At 42.5% G+C, this 22,108-nt stretch overlaps 1 protein-coding gene and 1 long non-coding RNA gene across 2 annotated transcripts in view; one reads left to right on the forward strand and one right to left on the reverse strand.

Moving 5' to 3' along the window:
* LOC124041121 (leucine-rich melanocyte differentiation-associated protein-like) overlaps window positions 1-22,108 on the reverse strand; it is a 473,611-nt gene that overhangs the window by 449,264 nt on the left and 2,239 nt on the right. The gene's annotated exons all lie outside the window — the stretch shown is intronic.
* The window catches only part of LOC124041122, a 165,957-nt gene that overhangs the window by 140,876 nt on the left and 2,973 nt on the right, over window positions 1-22,108 (forward strand). Inside the window, exon 2 of the long non-coding RNA XR_006839851.1 lies at window positions 21,974-22,064. This is a non-coding gene — a long non-coding RNA (uncharacterized LOC124041122). The remainder of the gene's footprint in view (window positions 1-21,973; window positions 22,065-22,108) is intronic.

Raw genomic sequence — 22,108 nt, forward strand, 5'->3', positions numbered from 1 at the left:
GGGAGAACACTTTGTCTGCTGATCGCCGCTTTAAGGACATTCTGGTCATCGAAGTGATTCAAAATATTGTTTGTTTGCAGAGTCAATTTCATGAGCCATTTCATGGGACATTCATGAGCCATTTCGAGGGACATTCATGAGCCATTTAATGGGACTGTGGAGTTTTCGCCATGAAACTCATCACTTTCTACTCCACAAAAATAAAAAAAACACAAATACCCATTTGTAGCCTCTCCTATCAGCTTCCCTCGCTTACGGATATTCTTTGTAATCCCAAACACCTCAAGCATCCTCCACTGGTTTTACAACTTCAAAAACACACCTCATCAAATAGTCAGGAGGTCTGTCAGACATGTGTCCCCCCCTACCCTGATGGCATGCCAACACCAAAGGGCAGCATTGATTTTCTGTTGGGATGGCTCGGATTAGCTCTCTTTAGGGATTGGCTGCCTGTGCACGGCCTCGGGGTTCACTAGAAAAGTAATAATTAATTTAAGCAGCTACACTGGAAGGATACATATTGGCAGCGAGAGGGGGCTCTGTGTGTGTGTGTGGTGACTAGATGACTGGTACTCAGTTGAAAGGAAGAGAGTTGTCTCTGTTATATGTTTAACAATAGCAGCAACGATGACAATACTGTCTATTCTTTAAATGTGGTTACCATACATCCTTGAAAAGCCAGATTTGAACTCACAATTCTGATTGATTATACTTACTTCCGCAAGTTAATAACAATGTATCCATTGGTACAAAACAGAGGTCGATGAGATAAAGATTCAGTTCAGACAACCTTTTTAAGCCTGACCTAAGCCTATAGGCCTTCTGCTTGTCTTGATTGACAGCCATGTCACAAGTCAATTAGGACGTCCACAGTTCTCACCATGGCATCTCTTTACATTTTATTTTAATGAATTTCACTGTGACCTGCTCCTGCTGATCATCAGGCAGTGAGGCAGACTGTTGCTGAATGAGTGAGTGTCAGTGGTGGGGAAGGAGGGGAAGGGCCACGGGGGGGGGGTGTGTTGAGGGGGGGAGTGTTGAGAGAGCGCTGCAGCAGGTAGTAATGACAAGTGATGTGAGAACAACAAATTAACTAGCAATAGTTACCTACATACTTCTCATAGTTATTGTTATCCTTGTAAGTACAGTACCTCAATCAGCCTGACTAACCGGTGTCTGTATGTAGCCTCGCTACTTTTATAGCCTCGCTACTGTTTTTCACAGTTTTTTTACTGTTGATTTTATTTCTTTACTTACCTATTGTTCACATAATACCTTTTTTTCACTATTGGTTAGAGCCTGTAAGTAAGTATTTCACTGTACGGTCCCACACATTGTATTCGGCGCACGTGACAAATAAAGTTGGATTTGATATACAGTAGTCCCACAACTAAGACCACTGTACATGTAAAAAGCAATGAGGCTAAAGTAACAGATCAGAACGTTTAGCTTAAAATGTTGATCAACTGTTATTCCTTCACGTCAGAAGCACACCAATGTGCACACGGCAGTAGTGACAAAATGCAATTGGCAAGAACCGATGCAAGCAGTTTCATGTGACAGAGATGAAAATACCTGTTAGAAATGTAGAAAGAGGGGAGATCTAAAGATGCAACAACTAGCAGGGTTGTTAATATGACAAGGACTGTGTCTTTGCCTGCTGGACAATGAAAGAACGTTGATTTGCAAACAGAACAATAGAAAACGCTGGTTTCAATGGCATAAGGAAGTGCTCATCAAATTAATGTCCTCAACATATGGTCTGATTTTGGCTATAGGTTACTTTGAAATAAGCTAATACATGCCTCATACAATGAAATAAAACCTCCAGATTGAATCTGATATTAGTCTATGGGAATTAGTAGAGGAAAATGGTAATGATTCTGTTAATTTCAACCTGTTAGTGTGAATCTATGTATTCTCTGACCAACGAGAAGCACCCTCATGTGACCATCTTGTTTAGTGACTAAAAATGTCTACTCTCACTCACACAAAAATATGGATAGAACTGTCATGCTAAAATATGCACCCGAGGTGAAACTAAACGTCCAAACTAGCCACCAGCTTGTAGGCCTTATGTACGCCAGTCTTCCTCAGCCCTGTGAACATCTTTACATCTCTTCCACCACTTACACCACTTTCTCTACACTTCTCTTTCTCTTCCATTCTCACTCTTCCCCTTCTACAAAACTTTCATTGGACTGACACAAACAGCTGGTTAGATCACAAGTCTGTTCTGCACCCTGTTGAGCCTGTCTCATGAGGATCCTGTGCCCACCATTTTCTTCCCCATCCTCGTCCCTCGGTTCTTCACCTCATCCTCCTCTGCATCTTCTTACTCACTTCCCCCATCCCACTCTTCCTCCACCTCTTCCTCCATTATTTGTTTTCTGTTTTGAAGCCTCTCAGTACAGAGGCAGGATTCTGACTGCTGAGGACCCCAGAGCCCCAGCACCAGACAGTAGAAGAAAAAGACTGTTCTCTTTGCCCGGAGTACATCACTCTTCCTCCTCCTCCACCACCACCACCACCGTCGAGGGATAACTCTTTAAATAGCACCAAATGTCTGGACAGACAGAGGAGAGCAGATCAGCGGGATGTAGGCCTATGGTCTGTTTGTTGAGATCGTGCCAGCCACAGATACACAGAGTTCACATGGAAACTGTCTCAGTGCTGATCAGAGTCATGGTACATACACTAATGGGCAGACTATATCTATGAAGGGAAAACAAATTGATAGAACCTCAAAATGGCCGCCCATTTTCACTGGGAGAGTATTCTTGAATTGGAATACACACGTCAGCTGCCTAGACACGGAACATGCCGCCACCGTTTCTTATCTCAACATGTGCCTCAGTAAATCCAAAAGGAATGAGGCAACATACCACTGATTTATTGCAGCCTGACCATAAAAGAAAAACTCAGTCTGATGCATGTCATATGTAACTATAAACACTTTCTCTACACTTTGATTCTGTCATTCGTATAGCTGCATTGTTTTATAGAGAATAGTTTTCCATGCTGTTGAAATAAATTGAGTATCAAACAACTAAAAAAGGTAAACAAATGAGGGAGGGAGCGAGAAAGGAGGGACAAAGAGAAACTCACCCCAGTGAGGAGGTATATTCCTTCTCTATAAACCATCCTATCAGGCTAAGCACTACCAGGCCATAGGGATTGGGGAGGAAGGTGGCTGAGAGAAGAGGAAAGCGAGGGACTTTTAAAAGCAAACGCTGCCAAAGATGTGATTGAGTTGATCTGAAATGGAAACGGGAAATGTGTTTCAGCTGTGCTGAGAATGTGGTGCAGCTGTACCGAGACAGAAATGGTTTAAAGCCTTTTAACTGGGGTAGAAGGAGAAAAAAACGTCACCCCTCGCCAGTGAGGTGAGAGTTTGCAAAGCAAGCAAATTAGCCGATTTGCTGTAGTGTATCACTCCGCGGGTGGCAAACCACTGTTAAACATGACTCCCGACGCGAAGGTTAAAAGATGATTATTTTAGGCAGCGTTTATTGCGGTGATGTAATATTTTCTAATATTGATGGAGTCCCCTAGGCTCACTAGGAATAGGTCTATAGTGACATAGTGACAGTTCCCCATGCACTTTAATGGTGGTGCGATTTATCTTCTCCACTGTCAACAATTATCATTGGGCCTCTTAAAAAAAAAAAATAATCACGCCACATAATTCTAAAAATGTTGAGGGCTACAAGCATCATCTAAAATCTTGGCTGGGTAGACCTCATGTATCGGTCTTCACTTTTCAACCCAATCCACTCTCCTGGAGAGAACTGTGGAAGGTGGATTGAGAGCCATGGAGCTGAGAGCAACGATATTGTCCAGGCAGCCAAATCCAGGAAAGCAGGAAACTTCTTTGTTCAGCTTCCAGGCGGCTCTGGAAGCGTATTTTTCCTCTTCGTTTGGGACGCATTGACGAGAACACCCCACCGCTTACATCATTCATCTGGGAGATGGTTTAGTGTGATGGGAGAACGTAAACGCTAGATGAGCCATGGACTAACAGGAGATTTAGGGTGTGTCTCCGTAGTCTAGAGTAGTTTCCTCTACACCAGTGTTTCCCAACTCCAACTCTCCAGTACCCACACCAGCACACATTTTTGTTGTTGCCTTGGACAAAAACCACCTAATCCAATTCATAGAGGGTTTGATGAATAGGTGACAAGTTGACTCAGGTGTGCTTGTCCAGGGCTACAGCTAACGTGTGTGGGAGTTGGGAAACACTGCTCTACATATTAATCGGGCGTATTGCTTTCACCTCGCCTGTGTTCTTAGATCGGTACAGATGGATGAGAGAAGATGAAGAGAGGAAGCCATGTTAAACTATTGGGATGTGCCCTCAGCTTCACCTTTAGCGGAGCATACTATTCTAGTAGCCTTGTTGACAGCTCAGTGCCATCCCTAATCATATCCCTTTTAACACTTGTTTAAAATGCACACCCTTATGTCAAAACTGGACTAGGCATCAGCTCACCACAAGTCAACTACTTACTAAACATGTCACTATTAAATAATAGATTCACGATTTTCCCCATCATATTTGCATGGCCTTACGGCAACGTCTGTGGGTTAGTCTTAAAGTATTTAATATGTGTTTAAATATGTAGAAGAATCAAGATCTTAGAAAGTAGCTGCAGTACTTGTTTATGCAATATTCACAGACTCAGGCTATGGCTGCTGGGAAAATAAGTAAGACGTATGGGCGAATTGTTTTGAACTTGTCAGAATAGAAAAATGGGAGTATGTCCGCCACTGGCCCATTCAAGTCAACCCATAAAGATACATTACTCAGCGTTGCTCTCTACTAAAACGCTAAGGAAACATATTGTAGATTTTAAAGAGACTTTTTATTTCACCAAACTGTGTACTAAAACTAATTGGATTTGTGTCAATGGAAAAAAATATCTCCCTCCCTCCCTGGGAAGGGCTTTGAACTCAATAGCTCTGACAGGGCAACCAAACGAAGGGCACATGAGGGAGTGGGACCCTTCACCACATGCCAAACACCAGGGAGGAAAATGAAATCGCTGGTCAACATAAAATATTAAAATAACATGGGTATCCAACTATTTTGAAATGATGTCAGGCCCGTTCATTAGGTCCGGCGAGGTAGTGAATTAAGCTCTATTTTGTGGGTGATAATTTAAATCATAGCTGTAGTCATTACCACTGACAAGTTTCTAAATAATACCCAATAAATTCCATCCACATAGCAGGCGGAGTTGTGACAGCTGGCTGTGGTAAAGACCATAAAGTACAGAATTCCCCTCTCTCGCTCTCTCTCCATCCATCCATCCATCCATCCATCCATCCATCCATCCATCCATCCATCCATCCATCCATCCATCCATCCATCCATTCTCACACTCTGTTTCTTCATCAGTCAGTCTATCCTCTCTCTTTCCCCCTCTGTCCTCGCTCTCCCTCCCTCTCTTCCTCTCTGTGCCAATAAACCGCGAGCCTTTCTCTTCTCCCCTCCAGAGTGTTGGCTGTGTGTCAGCAGTAGGGCCAACTACAGGCCTGTAGATCGCGCTCTGTGTCAGTGGCACGCCATCCGTCTTGGGATATACAATAAAAAACGTGACACACTCATCAAAAGGAATGGCACCGGTGCCCAGTATATATTTAATTTGAACAAAAGGAACATAAAGATGTTCCATTCCATTACGGAATCCAACACCACCACGAGACGGCCTGAGATTAGCGAGCGTTCCGTGGTGGAATGCCTTCTAGAAGGCCGACGGCGATGTTCTGACAGTGATTTAGGGATGAGTCCCTCTCTGCCATCAGTGGGCTTTTGTTGTGTTGCAACACAGACATAGATAGGGATTATAAATACAGTGTTGGTGAAAGGGACTATACAGCTGGGAGATGACTGGGGGACTATGGCCTAGCTAGGCATGTACTGCTCCATTCATACTACACAGAAAGACCCTGTTGAGTGACTCTAGCTATCATTCAATAGTCTCAGCATACTGCAGATAATCCTAACTAGATTTGGGAGTATGCCTCACCTATCGATAAAATCCCTTGCTAGTGTGATTTAAAAAAGGATCCTACACAGTAATTTGTTTATTTGGATCCCCATTAGCTTTTGCAGAAGTATCAGCTACTCTTCCTCGGGTCCACACAAAAAAAACATGACAAAACATTATTGATTGTACTCTTGGTTGGGTCAAGCCCCTGCAGATTTTGGCATGTATTTATAAGCATCCCAGAGTAGGAGTGTTGACCTGTCCAAGTAATCTTACTCATTTTGATCTAAAAGGCAACACTGATCCTGAAATGGGGCCAGTCTTCTCCATGGTACCTGTAGTGCTTCATTACAGTCAGAATCAGTACTGTATGTAAACACACAGAGACAGACAGAGAGAGAGAGAGAGAGAGAGAGAGACAGAGAGACAGAGAGAGAGAGACAGAGAGAGAGAGCCAGAGAGAGAGAGAGCCAGAGAGAGAGAGACACAGAGAGCCAGAGAGAGAGAGACACAGAGAGACAGAGACACAGAGACACAGAGAGACAGAGACACAGAGACACAGAGACACAGAGAGACAGAGAGACAGAGAGACAGAGAGACAGAGAGACAGAGAGACAGAGAGACAGAGAGACAGAGAGACAGAGAGACAGAGAGACAGAGAGACAGAGAGACAGAGAGAGAGACTGCTCTAAACCAGGACCATATTGCTGCCTCGCTGCGGTTTGGCTGCAACATGTGTGGGGGAAAAAATATTTTCTATCTGATACAAGATTGTCATCTTACCAAAACAGAGAGTGCATGACTTGCCCGCGAGAATATTTCTAAACAAATTTGGAAAGACTGTACTAATGTTCTCCTCCCCTTGTCTTTCTCTTTTTGAGCGAGCGTCACATTCATTGAGGTCCCCCTCTCCAGCAGGATTTCATTTAAACTAAGTGCTATGGTTCCGTTTACTTTGACACATGGGCATCAGATGCTGATAGCAAAACCTTTGATGAACCCGGTCTACAAGCACACACACAGTTGTCATGTGTTTAGCATTACAAGTTCTCTCCAGGCTATGGTATGTTTCTGTTCTGCTTTTCACACAGCATTGATGAACATTAGCCAGAAAGCAGAGGCTGGCTAACCCTGGACTGGGGTGGGCTGGGGTCGGCCTGGAGAGTATTCAGGAAAGGACGCCTAGCGTTCTATGAGAACAAAGCCAGCAGGCAAAACTGGTTGTGATGATGTCATTACAACAAGATTAAACCAGTTCTAGTAGGAAACTAGCTTTGTCTGCTGAGAATCAACAGTTCAACTGACAGCAACCATCTCCAGGATAAGGTGGTTAGACTACAGATGTGGGATCTTAATTTGATCACCCTTTTCCTGCACCGCTTCATGCTTTACATACATTCACTGAAAACCCACACTAACACACGGTTATTTGAACAGTATTGCACTTTTCATGTAGCCTGCTTTTTGGCCAGCTAATAGCCTAACCACAGATGAAGTAACATTATGGACAAAATGCTCAAATGTTGTCGCCGCTGGATTATTTTGCTGTGACAATATAGGTCAAATTCAGATCCTACATCTGTACGTTAGAGGGACAACAGAAAAATACATACTCTACAATAAGTTGTACGGATCCTAGTTACAGATATACTTACATGCAATTTTAATTATGTCTTTTTGTAATTGCATGTCGTGAGTAGCTAATTTGTAATTACTTTAAGAGTAGCTAATTTGAAACATAATTTATTCCTATTCATAGAATAACCAAGGTCAACTTAGTGTTGCCAAAGCTGGTAACTCTTAGCGTTATTTCCTCCTAGAAGACACCACAGTGTTTCATCAACTACCATGAGATTGCAAGTTGTCATTACTGGACAAAGATGCACAACAACTGGCGAGACGAAGAAAAACAACAGACTGACAACTCATTACATCCATTCCATCTAGTCCCATTAATCTCTCAATTTTCTCTACCATCTCTGCACTTTCCCCTGAGTGGTCCATCACTGTGGAAATTGTTCCAATGAAAATTAAAATGGAGTGTTTTCAATAGGACAGAATTGATGTGAAATTGCATATAGCTTCCAATATGAATATATTACTTCCTGGTCTGCTGGCTTTGTCTCTCTTATCTCTCCATTTTAAATCTGTCTGGAAGAACACTGTATTGGCCCTAATTCATGAGATGCAAACCTGGTTATACAGAATATTACTCCTAAATGGGACTGATAGATCAGATATGAAATATATACAAACCAGCGCCAAGTCAAACACACGGGGACACACACACCACACTCCCAGTTAAGTCATTTGAAGTCTTCATACAGATGGTTTTTCATCCCCCCTCCCAACTGACACTTTATCTGCATACTGCTATCTCTGCAGACTGAACACTCAGCCAAGACAATGAGAGCCCCTCTCTCTCCCTTGTCACTTCTCATTTCAGCCCCAGTCGAATGGCTCTTACTGGGTTTATGCCAATAATATTCCCCCCTCCCCTCCTCTGGTTCCCAATCAAACACCCAGTGTCTAGCTCTGATGGGAAAGGAGCACTTCATGTCTGTGACACCCATTTGTCAATTAGCAGGCCCCTTTCCCTGTTGACATACGGAGACTTGAAAGACGGAGCGCCGCCTGTGACGAATTAAGAGAGACAGATGAGTGAGGCGTGTGGCGGAGTAATACCATAATGTGCTTTAGATAGGAATATAAAACGACATGGATGACAGGCCATACAAGGTTTTATTTCATTTCTGAGTAGTAACCGTGGGTCCCCTCCCTACGTTGTCTTCCTTTTTCTGTTTTCATCACACTACTAACATCTCATTTGACAGGCTGGGCGACATTTAGAGCACTTTAGTTTGTTTTGTATTACCTGTGAGTTAACATACTTGATTTCCCATTAGAATGCCAAATGGCTGCCATGGCTGACATACTGTAGCCTTATCCTACACACACAGGTGGAGGAGGGTTGACCTGCAATGCAAAAACTCCACCTTCATCTCTCTCTACAGCTTTGGGTGGGTGTGGGGGGGAGCAGGGAACAACAGCCTTGATTCATTGGATGACAGTAGAGCACATGATGGGACATCAAGATTGATCTTGTCCTGGTTAAAACACAGTCATGATGGGTCTTGTCCTGGTTAAAACACAGTCATGATGGGTCTTGTCCTGGTTAAAACACAGTCATGATGGGTCTTGTCCTGGTTAAAACACAGTCATGATGGGTCTTGTCCTGGTTACAGTCATGATGGGTCTTGTCCTGGTTAGAGCACAGTCATGATGGGTCTTGTCCTGGTTAAAACACAGTCATGATGGGTCTTGTCCTGGTTATGAAAACACAGTCATGATGGGTCTTGTCCTGATGGGTCTTGTCCTGGTTAGAGCACAGTCATGATGGGTCTTGTCCTGGTTAGAGCACAGTCATGATGGGTCTTGTCCTGTTTAGAGCACAGTCATGATGGGTCTTGTCCTGGTTAGAGCACAGTCATGATGGGTCTTGTCCTGGTTAGAGCACAGTCATGATGGGTCTTGTCCTGGTTAGAGCACAGTCATGATGGGTCTTGTCCTGGTTAAAGCACAGTCATGATGGGTCTTGACCTGGTTAGAGCACACAGTTACTGTATATCATTGTGCTGAATAATGTAAGAGTTTGTAGACTAATTTAGATGAATTTGACTATTGAGACCCAATAGTTCTATATCGTCTATTTCTGCACATTCTGTACTAAGAGGAGCACTTACATCATCAATAAAAGACGAGCGAGATAGTGAGATGTATCTGTTCAGTACAGAGGACAGTGATCACCAAAACATACCGTACCAATCAAAAGGTTGGACCCACCTATTCCTTCCAGGGTTTTTATTTTTTTTTACAATTTTCTACATTGTTTGATAATAGTGATGACATCAAAACTGTTAAATAAATCAAAATATATTTTATATGTGATTCTTCAGAGTAGCCACCCTTTGCCTTGATGACAGCTTTGTACACTCTTGGCATTCTCTCAACCAAGCTTCATGCGGTAGTCACCTGGAATGCATTTCAATTAACAGGTATGCCTTGTTGAAAGTTGATTTGAGGAATTTCTTTCCTTCTTAACTTCTCTAGGGTCGTGGAAGCAGTCGGAATTTTGGATGAAAAGCATGCCCAAATTCAACGGCCTGCTTCTCGGGCCCAGAAGATATGATATGCATATAATGTAGATTTGGATAGAAAACACTCTAAAGTTTCCAAAACTGTTAAAATAGTGTCTGGGTATAACATAACTGATTTGGCAGGCGAAAACCCGAGACAAATCCATTCAGGAAGTTTTTTTTGTTTTGTTTTTGTAGTTTCTATTCAATGCCATTACAGTATCCATTGACTTGGGACTCAAATTGCAGTTCCTATGCCTTCCACTAGATGTCAACAGTCTTTAGAAATTGTTTCAGGCTTGTATTCTGATAAATGAGGGAGTAAGACCAGTCTGAATGAGTGGACCCTACCGTATCAGAGCTTTTTCATGCGCAATCCCGAGAGAGTGCCTTTCATATTGGCAACGTTATTGTCCGGTTTAAATATTTTAGATAATTTAGTCTAAAAACAACCTGAGGATTGAATATAAACATCGTTTGACATGTTTCTATGAACTTTACGGATACAATTTGGATTTTTTTCGTCTGCGTTTGAGCCTGTGGATTACTGAAGAAAACGCAAACAAAACGGAGGCTTTTGGATATAAAGAGACTTTATCGAACAAAACAAACATTTATTGAATGCCACCATATGAAGATCATCAAAGGTAAGGGATTCATTTTCTCTCTATTTCTGACTTGTGTAACTCTTCTACTTGGCTGGTTACTGTTTGTAATGATTTGTCTGCTGGGCTATGTTCTCAAATAATTGTAAGGTATGCTTTCGCCGTAAAGCATTTTTGAAATCAGACACAGTGGTTGGATTCAGAAGAAGTTCATCTTTAAACCTATGTTTAATAGTTGTGTCTTTTCAGAATTTTTATAATGAGTATTTCTGTATTTGAATTTGGCGCTCTGCAATCTCACTGGATGTTGGCCAGGTGGAACGCTAGCATCCCACATACCCTATGGAGGTTAATGTCATTGAGCCAATCAGTTGTGTTGTGACAAGGTAGGGGTGGTATACAGAAGATAACCCTATTTGGTCAGAGACCAAGTACATATTATGGCAAGAACAGCTCAAATAATCAAAGAGAAACAACAGTCCATCATTACTTTAAGACATGAAGGTCAGTCAATATGGAAAATTTCAAGAACTTTTAAAGTTTCTTCAAGTGCAATTGCAAAAACCATCAAGCGCTATGATGAAACTGGCTCTTATGAGAACTGCCACAGGAAACGAATACAGAGTTACCTTTGCTTCAGAGGATACGTTCATTACAGTTACCAGCCTCAGAAATTGCAGCCCAAATAAATGTAGTAACAGACATCTCAACATCAACTGTTCAGAGGAGACTGCATTAATCAGGGCTTTACGGTCGAATTGCTGCAAGGAAACCACTACTAAAGGACACCAATAAGAAGAGACTTGCGTGGGCCAAGAAACACGAGCAATGGACATTAGACTGGTGGAAATCTGTCCTTTGGTCTGGAGTCCAAATTTGAGATTTTTGGTTCCAACCGCCATGTCTTTGTGAGACGCAGAGTAGGTGAACGGATGATCTCCACATTTGTGGTTCCCACCGTGAAGCATGGAGGAGGAGGTGTGATGGTACCTTGTTGGTGACACTGTCTGATTTATTTAGTGGGTCTATCATTTGTTTTTCAACAGGACAATGACCCAACACACATCCAGGCTGTGTAAGGGCTATTTGACCAAGGGGGAGAGTGATGGAGTGCTGCATCAGATGGCCTGGCCTCCACATTCACCCAACCTCAACCAAATTGAGATGATTTGGGATGAGTTGGACTGCAGAGTGAAGGAAAAGCAGCCAACAAGTGCTCAGGAAATGTGGGAACTCCTTCAAGACTGCTGGAAAAGCATTCCAGGTGAAGCTGGTTGTGATAATGCCAAGAGTGTGCAAAGCTGTCATCAAGGGAAAGGGTGGCTACTTTGAAGAATCTAAAATATGTTTTGATTTGTTCAACACATTTTTGTGACTACATGATTCCATGTGTTATTTCATAGTTTGTCTTTACTATTAGTCTACAACTTAGAAAATAGTAAAAAAAATTATGAAAAACCCTAGACTGACACTGTACATCTGAACATTACGACGCAGCAGTGATCTGAACACTACGACGCACCTGTGATCACCACAATATACATCTGAACACTACGACACAGCTGTGATCACCACAACATACAACCACAACATTTCTTGTAGTTGGACACCAGGTTTGCACACATCTCAGGAGGGATTTTATCCCACTCCTCTTTGCAGATCTTCTCCAAGTCATTAAGGTTTCGAGGCCGACGTTTGGAAAATCAAACCTTCAGCTCCCTCCACAGATTTTCTATGGGATAAAGGTCTGGAGACTGGCTAGGCAACTCCAGGACCTTAATGTGCTTCTTCTTGAGCCACTCCTTTGTTGCCTTGGCCGTGTGTTTTGGGTCATTGTCATGCTGGAATACCCATCCACGACCCATTTTCAATGCCCTGGCAGAGGGAAGGAGGTTCTCACCCAAGATTTGATGGTACATGGCCCCGCCCATCGTCCCTTTGAATGCGGTGAAGTTGTCCTGTCCCCTTAGCAGAAAAACACACCCAAAGCATAATGTTTCCACCTCCATGTTTGACGGTGGGGATGGTGTTCTTGGGGTCATAGGCAGCATTCCTCCTCCTCCAAACACGCGAGTTGAGTTGATGCCAGAAAGCTCCATTTTGTTCTCATCTGACCACAAGACTTTCACCCAGTTGTGCTCTGAATCATTCAGATGTTCATTGGCAAACTTCAGACGGGCATGTATGTGTGCTTTCTTGAGCAGGGGGACCTTGCGGGCGCTGCAGGATTTCAGTCCTTCACGGCGTAGTGTGTTACCAATTGTTTTCTTGGTGACTATGGTCCCACCTGCCTTGAGATCATAGACAAGATCCTCCCGTGTAGTTCTGGGCCGATTCCTCACCGTTCTCATGATCATTTCAACTCCATGAGGTGAGATCTTGCATGGAGCCCCAGGCCGAGGGAGATTGACAGTTCTTTTGTGTTTCTTCCAATTGCGAATAATCGCACCAACTGTTGTCACCTTCACACAAAGCTGCTTGGCGATGGTCTTGTAGCCCATTCCAGCTTTGTGTAGGTCTCAGTCATGTCCCTGACATCCTTGGAGAGCTCTGTGGTCTTGGCCACGGCGGAGAGTTTGGAATCTGATTGATTGATTGCTTCTGTGGACAGGTGTCTTTTATACAGGTAACAAACTGAGATTAGGAGCACTCCCTTTAAGAGTGTGCTCGTAATCTCAGCTCTTTACCTGTATAAAACACACCTGGGAGACAGAAATCCTTCTGATTGAGAGGGGGTCAAATACTTATTTCCCTCATTAAAATGAAAATCCATTTATAACATTTTTGAAATGCGTTTTTCTGGATTTTTTTGTTGTTGTCTCTCACTGTTCAAATAATCCTACCATTAAAATTATAGACTGATCATTTCTTTGTCAGTGGGCAAACGTACAAAATCAGCTGGGGATCAAAAACGTTTTTCCCTCACTGCACATCTGAACACCATGACGCAGCTGTGATCACCACAACATACATCTGAACACTACGACACAGCTGTGATCACCACAACATACATCTGAACACTACGACGCAGCTGTGATCACCACAACATACATCTGAACACTACGACGCAGCTGTGATCACCACAACGACACAGCTGTGATCACCATAATATACATCTGAACACTACGACGCAGCTGTGATCACCACAACATACATCTGAACACTACGACGCAGCTGTGATCACCACTACATACATCTGAACACTACGACACAGCTGTGATCACCACAACATACATCTGAACACTACGACGCAGCTGTGCTCACCACTACATACATCTGAACACTACGACGCAGCTGTGATCACCACAACATACATCTGAACACTACGACCCAGCTGTGATCACCACAACATACATCTGAACACTACGACATAGCTGTGATCACCACAACATACATCTGAACACTACGACGCAGCTGTGCTCACCACTACATACATCTGAACACTACGACACAGCTGTGATCACCACAACATACATCTGAACACTACGACCCAGCTGTGATCACCACAACATACATCTGAACACTACGACACAGATGTGATCACCACAATATACATCTTAACACTACGATGCAGCTGTGTGGCTCAATAAAACGCTCCCCAAAGTTACTAGTGTGTGTACCTCTTGATCTGTATACAAGTACCACTACAGTTGAGACCTACTGCATGTGATGAGACAACAGGCTACACAGGACCCTAACCATCTCATTTACAATCAGAAACAACACAGCCGAGCGTGGTGGTGACAAGGAGAAAACCTGTCAAATTATTCTCTTTACTAACAAGTCTCAATGTAATGTTTCGTCTGAAAAGAGATGTGACTCATCTGTTGCACTGAAACAACCAGATAATGTTAGTATTTATTCTCCTCAGGTGTCATATATGATATTACAGCAGGTAACGGATTGAAACCCCTACAACAGACACTGGCTCTAGTAGTAACCATTAGATCTACACCACTACTACAGTGTATTCCCCATCGTCGCAATGTCTCTCTCTCACACACACACACACACACACGCACCTGAAACTAAGTGGACAGCACAATAATATCCACCCCTGTCCTCCAACTGCTACATTGGTCTAGGAGTCTCACTCTCTCAACACATCAATGAGGCAGCCTGACAGGTTGGCATGGGGATATGAGGTGTAGGTGTGAGAGGCTGCTACACCAACTTTATCGCCTGACTTTCCCTTCCCACCCACCCACCCACCCACCCACACACTTCAGAGACAGGTGCTGTCTCATTTTCACTGACACTCATTGTCAAGTTAGTGGATGAGAGCTGTTAACTGGGCTGACGGATATAAACATATTATACTGAAGACAGTCCACTCCCACTGTCTGACAAAGTGTCAGTCGTCAAGGCAGTTAGCACTTGGGTTACTTTTGGCGTCACCAAAATGGGGTCACAATTGTGAAACGCTGGTGTGTCTACAGAGCGGTACCGTGAAACAAATCTTGATAGGGGCGAGGAGACATGAATCACTTCAAAACAAGTGCTTGACAACAAGTACAGGCGGTATCACAGAGTTCCTCTCATCAGGGACAGACTACATGTTTTACACACAGCTGTGGGACTGGGTTCCTTTGTCCTCAAGGGGAGTTCTTATGGGGATAACTACGACCCTGAGCTAGCGAGAGAAAGAGTGAGCGAGAAAGGAAATAGCTGCCACCACCCATCACTCTACTTCCTGATTAGTTTATCACCTCTGCTCGTCTGCTCGATAATTGAAATTCACAGCTCTACCCAATCATGTGACTTCCACAGCCTCCAATCATCGCAAAGAATGCCTTTATTAAAGGGTGGTTAACTTACACTATGCAACACGATAAGTTGTTTCATTAGGACACATGACCAGAAAACTCCAGAACGTACAGGAACCAGAGTTTTGCTGGTCAGAAATTAAATACTGGCCCTAGATATGAGATGGTGGGAGCTAGAAAAGTGAGATGTCTTGATGACATGAATACACGCCTCACCAGTAATAAGTTTAGAGGGAAATCAAATAGTTTGTAATCCAACAACTAATACACAACTATCAGTCAATCAATCAATACTATCAGTGGCAAATAGCTTGGGTAACTTCTCTGTCCAGAGAATCCATTGAAGTCCAATAATAATATCTGAAATCTAAGATTCCCCCTTAACCAAATGGAATATTAATAATGAAATGAGAAATGTCAAATATATACATATTTGATTTTGGACATCAAGTTCTTAAACTTTTTGGGATAGGGGGCAGCATTTTCTCTTTTGGATGAATAGCGTGCCCAGAGTAAACTGCCTCCTACTCTGTCCCAGATGCTAATATATGCATATTATTATTAGTATTGTATAGAAAACACTCTGCTGTTTCAAAAACTGATTGAATGATTCCTGTGGGTATAACAGAACTCATATGGCCAGCAAAAACCTGAGAAAAATCCAACCAGGAAGTGGAAAATCTGAGGTTTGTAGTTTTTCAGCTCAGCCCCCATTGAAGATACAGGGTGATATTAGTTATGTTTCACTTCCCAAGGCTTCCACTGGATGTCAACAGTATTTAGAACCTGTTTTGAGGATTCTACTCTAAAGGAGGGGCTCATAAGGGCTCTTTGAGTGAGTGGTCTGGCAGAGTACCACAGCCTCGGTCTGTGGTTCCACTTCATTTGTACAGACAAAGGAATTGTCCGGTTGGAACATTAATTAAGATTTATGTTAAAAACATTCTTAAGATTGGTTCCATACTTAGGTTGGCATGTTTCTACGGGCTGTAACGGAACATCCGGCGCGACCTGAACACGCTTTTGGATTTGTTTATCAAATTCCCTAACAAAAGAAGATATTTGTACATAACTGATGGACATTATCGAACAAATCAAACATTTATGGTGGAACTGGGATTCCTGGGAGTGCATTCTGATGAAGATCATGAAAGGTAAGTGAATATTTAAAATGCTATTTCTGAGTAATGTTGACTACCCAATATGGCGGGTATCTTTTTGGCTGCTTTGTTGTCTAAAGGCTGTACTCAGATTATTGCATGGTTTGCTTTCTCCGTAAAGTTTTTTAAAAATCTGACACAGCGGTTGCATTAAGGAGAAGTTTAGCGAAAGTTCCATGTATAATAGTCGTATCTTAATCAATGTTTATTATGAGTATTTCTGTAAATTGATGTGGCTCTCTGCAATATGTTTTAGAACTACTGAACGTAATACGCCAATGTATTTTTTTTTATAGAAATACAAACTTTATCAAACAAAACATACATGTACTGTGTAGCATTAAGTCCCATGAGTGTCATCTGATGAAGATCATCAAAGATTAGTGATTAACTTTCTCTCTATTTCTGCTTGTTGTGACTCCTCTCTTTGGCTGGAAAAAATGGCTATTTTTCTGTGGCTTGGTGGTGACCTAACAATCTTTTGCAGTGCTTTAGCTGTAAATCCATTTTGAAATCAGACACTGTGGCTGGATTAACGGGAATTGTATCTTTAAAATGGTGTAAAATACTTGTATGCTTGAGGAATGTTAATTATGAGATTTTTGTTGTTTTGAATTTGCGCCCTGCTCTTTCACTGGCTGTTGCGGAACCTCAGGTTAATGTGATGCGATCAAGAATGAGGAAAATTATGCGGGCCTTGATCTTTTCTAAAACCAACACAAATTATTTAACTTGGCAAGTCAGTTAAGAACAAATTCTTATTTACAATGACAGCCTATCAAAAGGGCTGGGATTAAAAATAAAAATATAGGACACACATCACGACAAGCAAGACACCACTACATAAAAAGAGACCTAAGACAACAATATTGCAGAAACACTTGAGAACATAGCATGGAAGCAACACCACATGAAAACACCATGGTAGCAAAACAACATGGCAGCAGAACAACATGGTAGCAGTACAAAACATAGTACAAGCATTATTGGGCACAGACAACAGCACAAAGGCAAGAAGGTAGAGACAACAATACATCACGCAAAGCAGCCACAACTGTCAGTAAGTGTCCATGATTGAGCCTTTGAATGAAGAGATGGAGATTAAACTGTCCAGTTAGTGTTTTTTTGCAGCTCGTTCCAGTCGCTAGCGGCATCAAACTGAAAAGAGAAGCGACCCAGGGATGTGTGTGCTTTGAGGACCTTTAACAGAATGTGACTGGCAGAACCGGTGTTGTATGTGGAGGATGAGGGCTGCAGTAGATATCTCAGATAGGGGGAAGTGAGGCCTAAGAGGGTTTTATAAATAAGCATCAACCAGTGGGTCTTGCGACGGGTATACAGAGATGACCAGTTTACAGAGGCGTATAGAGTGCAGTGATGTGTCCTATAAGGATTGGTTGCAATACTGATGGCCGAATGGTAAAGAACGCTCGAGAGCACCCTTACCTGCTGATTTATAAATGTCTCCGTAATCTAGCATGGGTAGGATTGTCATCTGAATCAGTGTTAATTTGGCAGCTGGGGTGAAAGAGAAGCAATTACGATAGAGGAAACCAAGTCTAGATTTAACCACTTTGATATGTGCTGAGAGAAGGACAGAGTAGACAGTCTAGCCATACTACCAATAATTTGTATGAGGGGACTACCTCAAGCTCTAAACTCTCAGAGGTAGTAATCACACTGGTGGGGAGAGGGGCGTTCTTCTTACCAAACCACATGACCTTTGTTTTGGAGGTGTTCAAAATAAGGTTAAGGGCAGAGCATGCCTGTTGGACACTAAGAAAACTTTGTTGTAGAGCATTTATCACAAAATCTGGAGGGGCCAGCTGAGTATAAGACTGTATTGTCTGCATATAAATGGATGAGAGAGCTTCCTACTGCCTGACCTATGTTGTTGATGTAAATTGAGAAGAGTGTGGGGCCTAGGATCGAGCCTTGGTGTGCTCCCTTGGTGACAGGCAGTGGCTGAGACCGTAAATGTTCTGACTTTATACACTGCACTCTTTGAGAGAGGTAGTTAGCAAACCAGGCAAAAGACCACTCAGAGACACCAATACTCATTAGCCGGCCCACAAGAATGGAATGGTCTACCATATCAAAAGTGTTGGCCAAGTCAATAAAAATAGCAGCACAACATTGTTTAAAATCAAGGGCAATGGTGACATCATTTAGGACTTTTAAAGTTGCTGTGACACATCCACAATCTGACCAAAAACCAGATTGCATACCAGAGACATCAAGAAAGCCAGTCAGTTGATTATTCACAAGTTTTCCCAAACTTTTGATAAACAGGGCAAATAGAAATTGGCCTATAACTGTTAGGATCAGCTTGATCTCCCCTTTCAATAAAGGACGCAAAATGGCTGCCTTCCAAGCAATGGGAACCTCCCCAGAAAGGAGAGACAGGTTAAAAAGGTCAGAGATAGGCTTGGCAATGATAAGGGCAGAAACCTTAAAGAAGAAAGAGTCTAAACCATCTGACCCATATGTTTTTTAGGGGGTCAAGTTTAAGGAGCTCCTTTAGCACCTCGGACTCAGTGAAGGCCTGCAGGGAGAAACATTGTAGTGGGGCAGAGGAAAAGGAGAGAGGAGCATCGGGACTAGTCACATTAGAAAGGATGGGAGATGAGAAATTGTTGGATGGGCAATGAGACATAGTGGAGTCAAACAGGATTCCTGACTTAATTAAGTGGTGATTAAAGAGCTCAGCCATGTGTTTCTTGTCAGTAACAACCACATCATCAACATTAAGGGACATGGGCAGCTGTGAGGATGAGGGTTTATTCTCCAGGTCTTTAACCGTTTTCCAGAACTCATTGGGGTTAGATCCACAGAGAGAGAGAACTGCTCCTTAAAGTAACTAACTTTGGCCTTCCAGATAGCCTGAGTGCACTCTCATTTGCCAGTCAGAGAGCCAGTCATCCTGAGTATACGCGTTCCAAGCTTTTCGACAAATGGAATTCTTGAAGTGGAGTAACTTCCAGATCACGGTCGAAACAGGGACAGAATCTGTTTTTAATTCTCATTTTCTTTATAGAGTTGTGTTTGTTAACAATACCACTAAAAATATAAAACAAGAAGGTCAAAGCGTCTTATAACCAGAAAAGGTTAACATCAGTGTTCAAAACACTCTTCCTTAACGACGTCTCAGTAATGACCAACACATCTGGACTGAAAGTGTGAACCCACACTTTCAATTCATCAATTTTAGGTAATAAGCTTCTAGTGTTAACGTGCAGAAAACCCAGGCTTTTACAAGAGCAGAAATAAGTGAAACAGAGTCAAAATTGGGTAGATGGGCCAGAGTGTACATGCACATTTCCAGATGTGATTAGCAGTGATACAATCAGGGCACGGCAGAGGACAGGGAGAGCTCTGCAGTGTTGATTTTTTATGACATTTGAATGTGCATCAGACGGCAACAAGATCATATTGTACAGCAATTGCATCAGGTAAATTAGGCCTGTAGCAGTCAACTTCCATGAAGCCATCTGTAACAGCTAACAAGCTACCATGTCCTGTATGGAAGGTAGACATTACTGTATTTTAGAGCTACATGGACAGTCTGTCTAGCTATATCCCTCTTTGCACACATCCAGTGTATGAGGAATATTTAGGGAAATAATAGCCTGGTTCCAGATTTGTTTGTGCTGCCTTGCTAACTGATTACCATAGATGTTGGCAAGACGGCACAAACATATCTGAGACCAGGCTAGGGAAACACTCAAATCACCTCACCACAACTGGATGATGGTGAGAGCACTAGAGAGGATCACTTTCGTCAGGGCTACCCTGGGGCGGCAGGGTAGCCTAGTGGTTAGAGCGTTGGACTAGTAACCGAAAGGTTGCAAGTTCGAATCCCTGAGCTGACAAGGTACAAATCTCTTGTTCTGCCCCTGAACAGGCAGTTGTCGTTCTGCCCCTGAACTGTTCCTATGCCGTCATTGAAAATAAGAATTTGTTCTTAACTGACTTGCCTAGTAAAATAAAGGTTAAAATAAATAAAAAGTCAGTGACCATCGTTGGTCAGCGCCTTTCAAAGTGTCCGATTTACACCTGACTACATGAACTTCACACAACCTATCACCAATTCAATGTACACACATATATTTTCAGTTTCTGAGTGTGTGATATGGGGGTTGGAGACATGATTATTTCTACATTATAAAGAACAACTTTTATAAACAATGGAAACACTGCCATGTTGATCTGAGCCTTGAGGTGGAAAACCACATCAGTGTCCAACTTTAGGCTGTCGCAGACGCACCTTCCCCGACTTCACTCCTCAACTTTCATTTACAGTTGTTTGCTCTCGCCTTACCACTCAAACGAGCCCATAGACTACATGGGACTAGAAGTTTTTTGTTACCACTGACTGCAACCAACCTGTCCAGGAGAAACTCAGGGCCTTGGACACAGTATAACCATGGCTGTATGATTGTATTGAAGTCCATTTCCATAAATCAATAGGCTTCAAAGGACTGTCTCTCTGCCTCCTGTGTCTCTAGAGTTTCTGCCTAGGATGACTCTAAGGTTAGTGAAAGGAACCACAAAGTCAAACCACAAAACAAGTAATCACACTGTTCATAACCTGTACAAAAAGCAATATATAACATATCTACAATGGATCTAATATAATATATAACATATCTATTATATAGAAACATACCTATAATATAACATATACCATATGTATAATGTAATAGATATGAGAATGCGATCATTCATTACTCAAGGCTGATCGGAAAATAATGTCATCAGCATTTGAATGACATCAATCAACACATTTACTAAAAGATCTAGCCTACGAACTGTTCTCTTGTTGTTAACTGTGTAATAACAACTCAAAACCCAGCAAATGACCAACCCGTCTATCATTACATCCAATGAAAGAGAACTGCAGTTTACACATTTTACCACGTTGCCTTTGTTTCGCATTCAAGGGGGGAAATCATGTCTGAAATCTTCAGAGTGACGCCCTCAGCGAAGGAAAAGGCAGGCAAATCAAACTCCAGCCAACACAACGCTAGTTTTTCAATCGCTGTGGTTCATTAGGATTATTAATGCTCTGATAAGCACACATTTATTCACGACAGACTGAGCTGGGGTGCGGGACTTAGCAATTATTAACGTGACAGGAATCGGGCGCAAAGCGAATCAATTAAACAAAAATCCCCATTTCCAGCACAGACCATGCTGGACGACGACAATTTTCGACGATGTGACAAAAAAAGCCTCCATTCAGAGGCCTTTCAAGGCCCTGACAGGTCAAGAAACAAAAGCACCTTCTAACCATCATCTCCCCTCTTTTAGTTGTCAGATCAACTTTGCCAGTCCTGCTGCTGAGATGACTGAGATGGCACCCCCACCCCCTGCTCCCTCACTCTGAACCAGCTGCCACAAGGTGATTCTTCAGGTCCTGTCAGAAGGATCTTTTATTCTATTGGG

The sequence above is a fragment of the Oncorhynchus gorbuscha genome, linkage group LG08, assembly GCF_021184085.1.
Source record: "Oncorhynchus gorbuscha isolate QuinsamMale2020 ecotype Even-year linkage group LG08, OgorEven_v1.0, whole genome shotgun sequence".
Taxonomy (NCBI): Eukaryota; Metazoa; Chordata; class Actinopteri; order Salmoniformes; family Salmonidae; genus Oncorhynchus; species Oncorhynchus gorbuscha.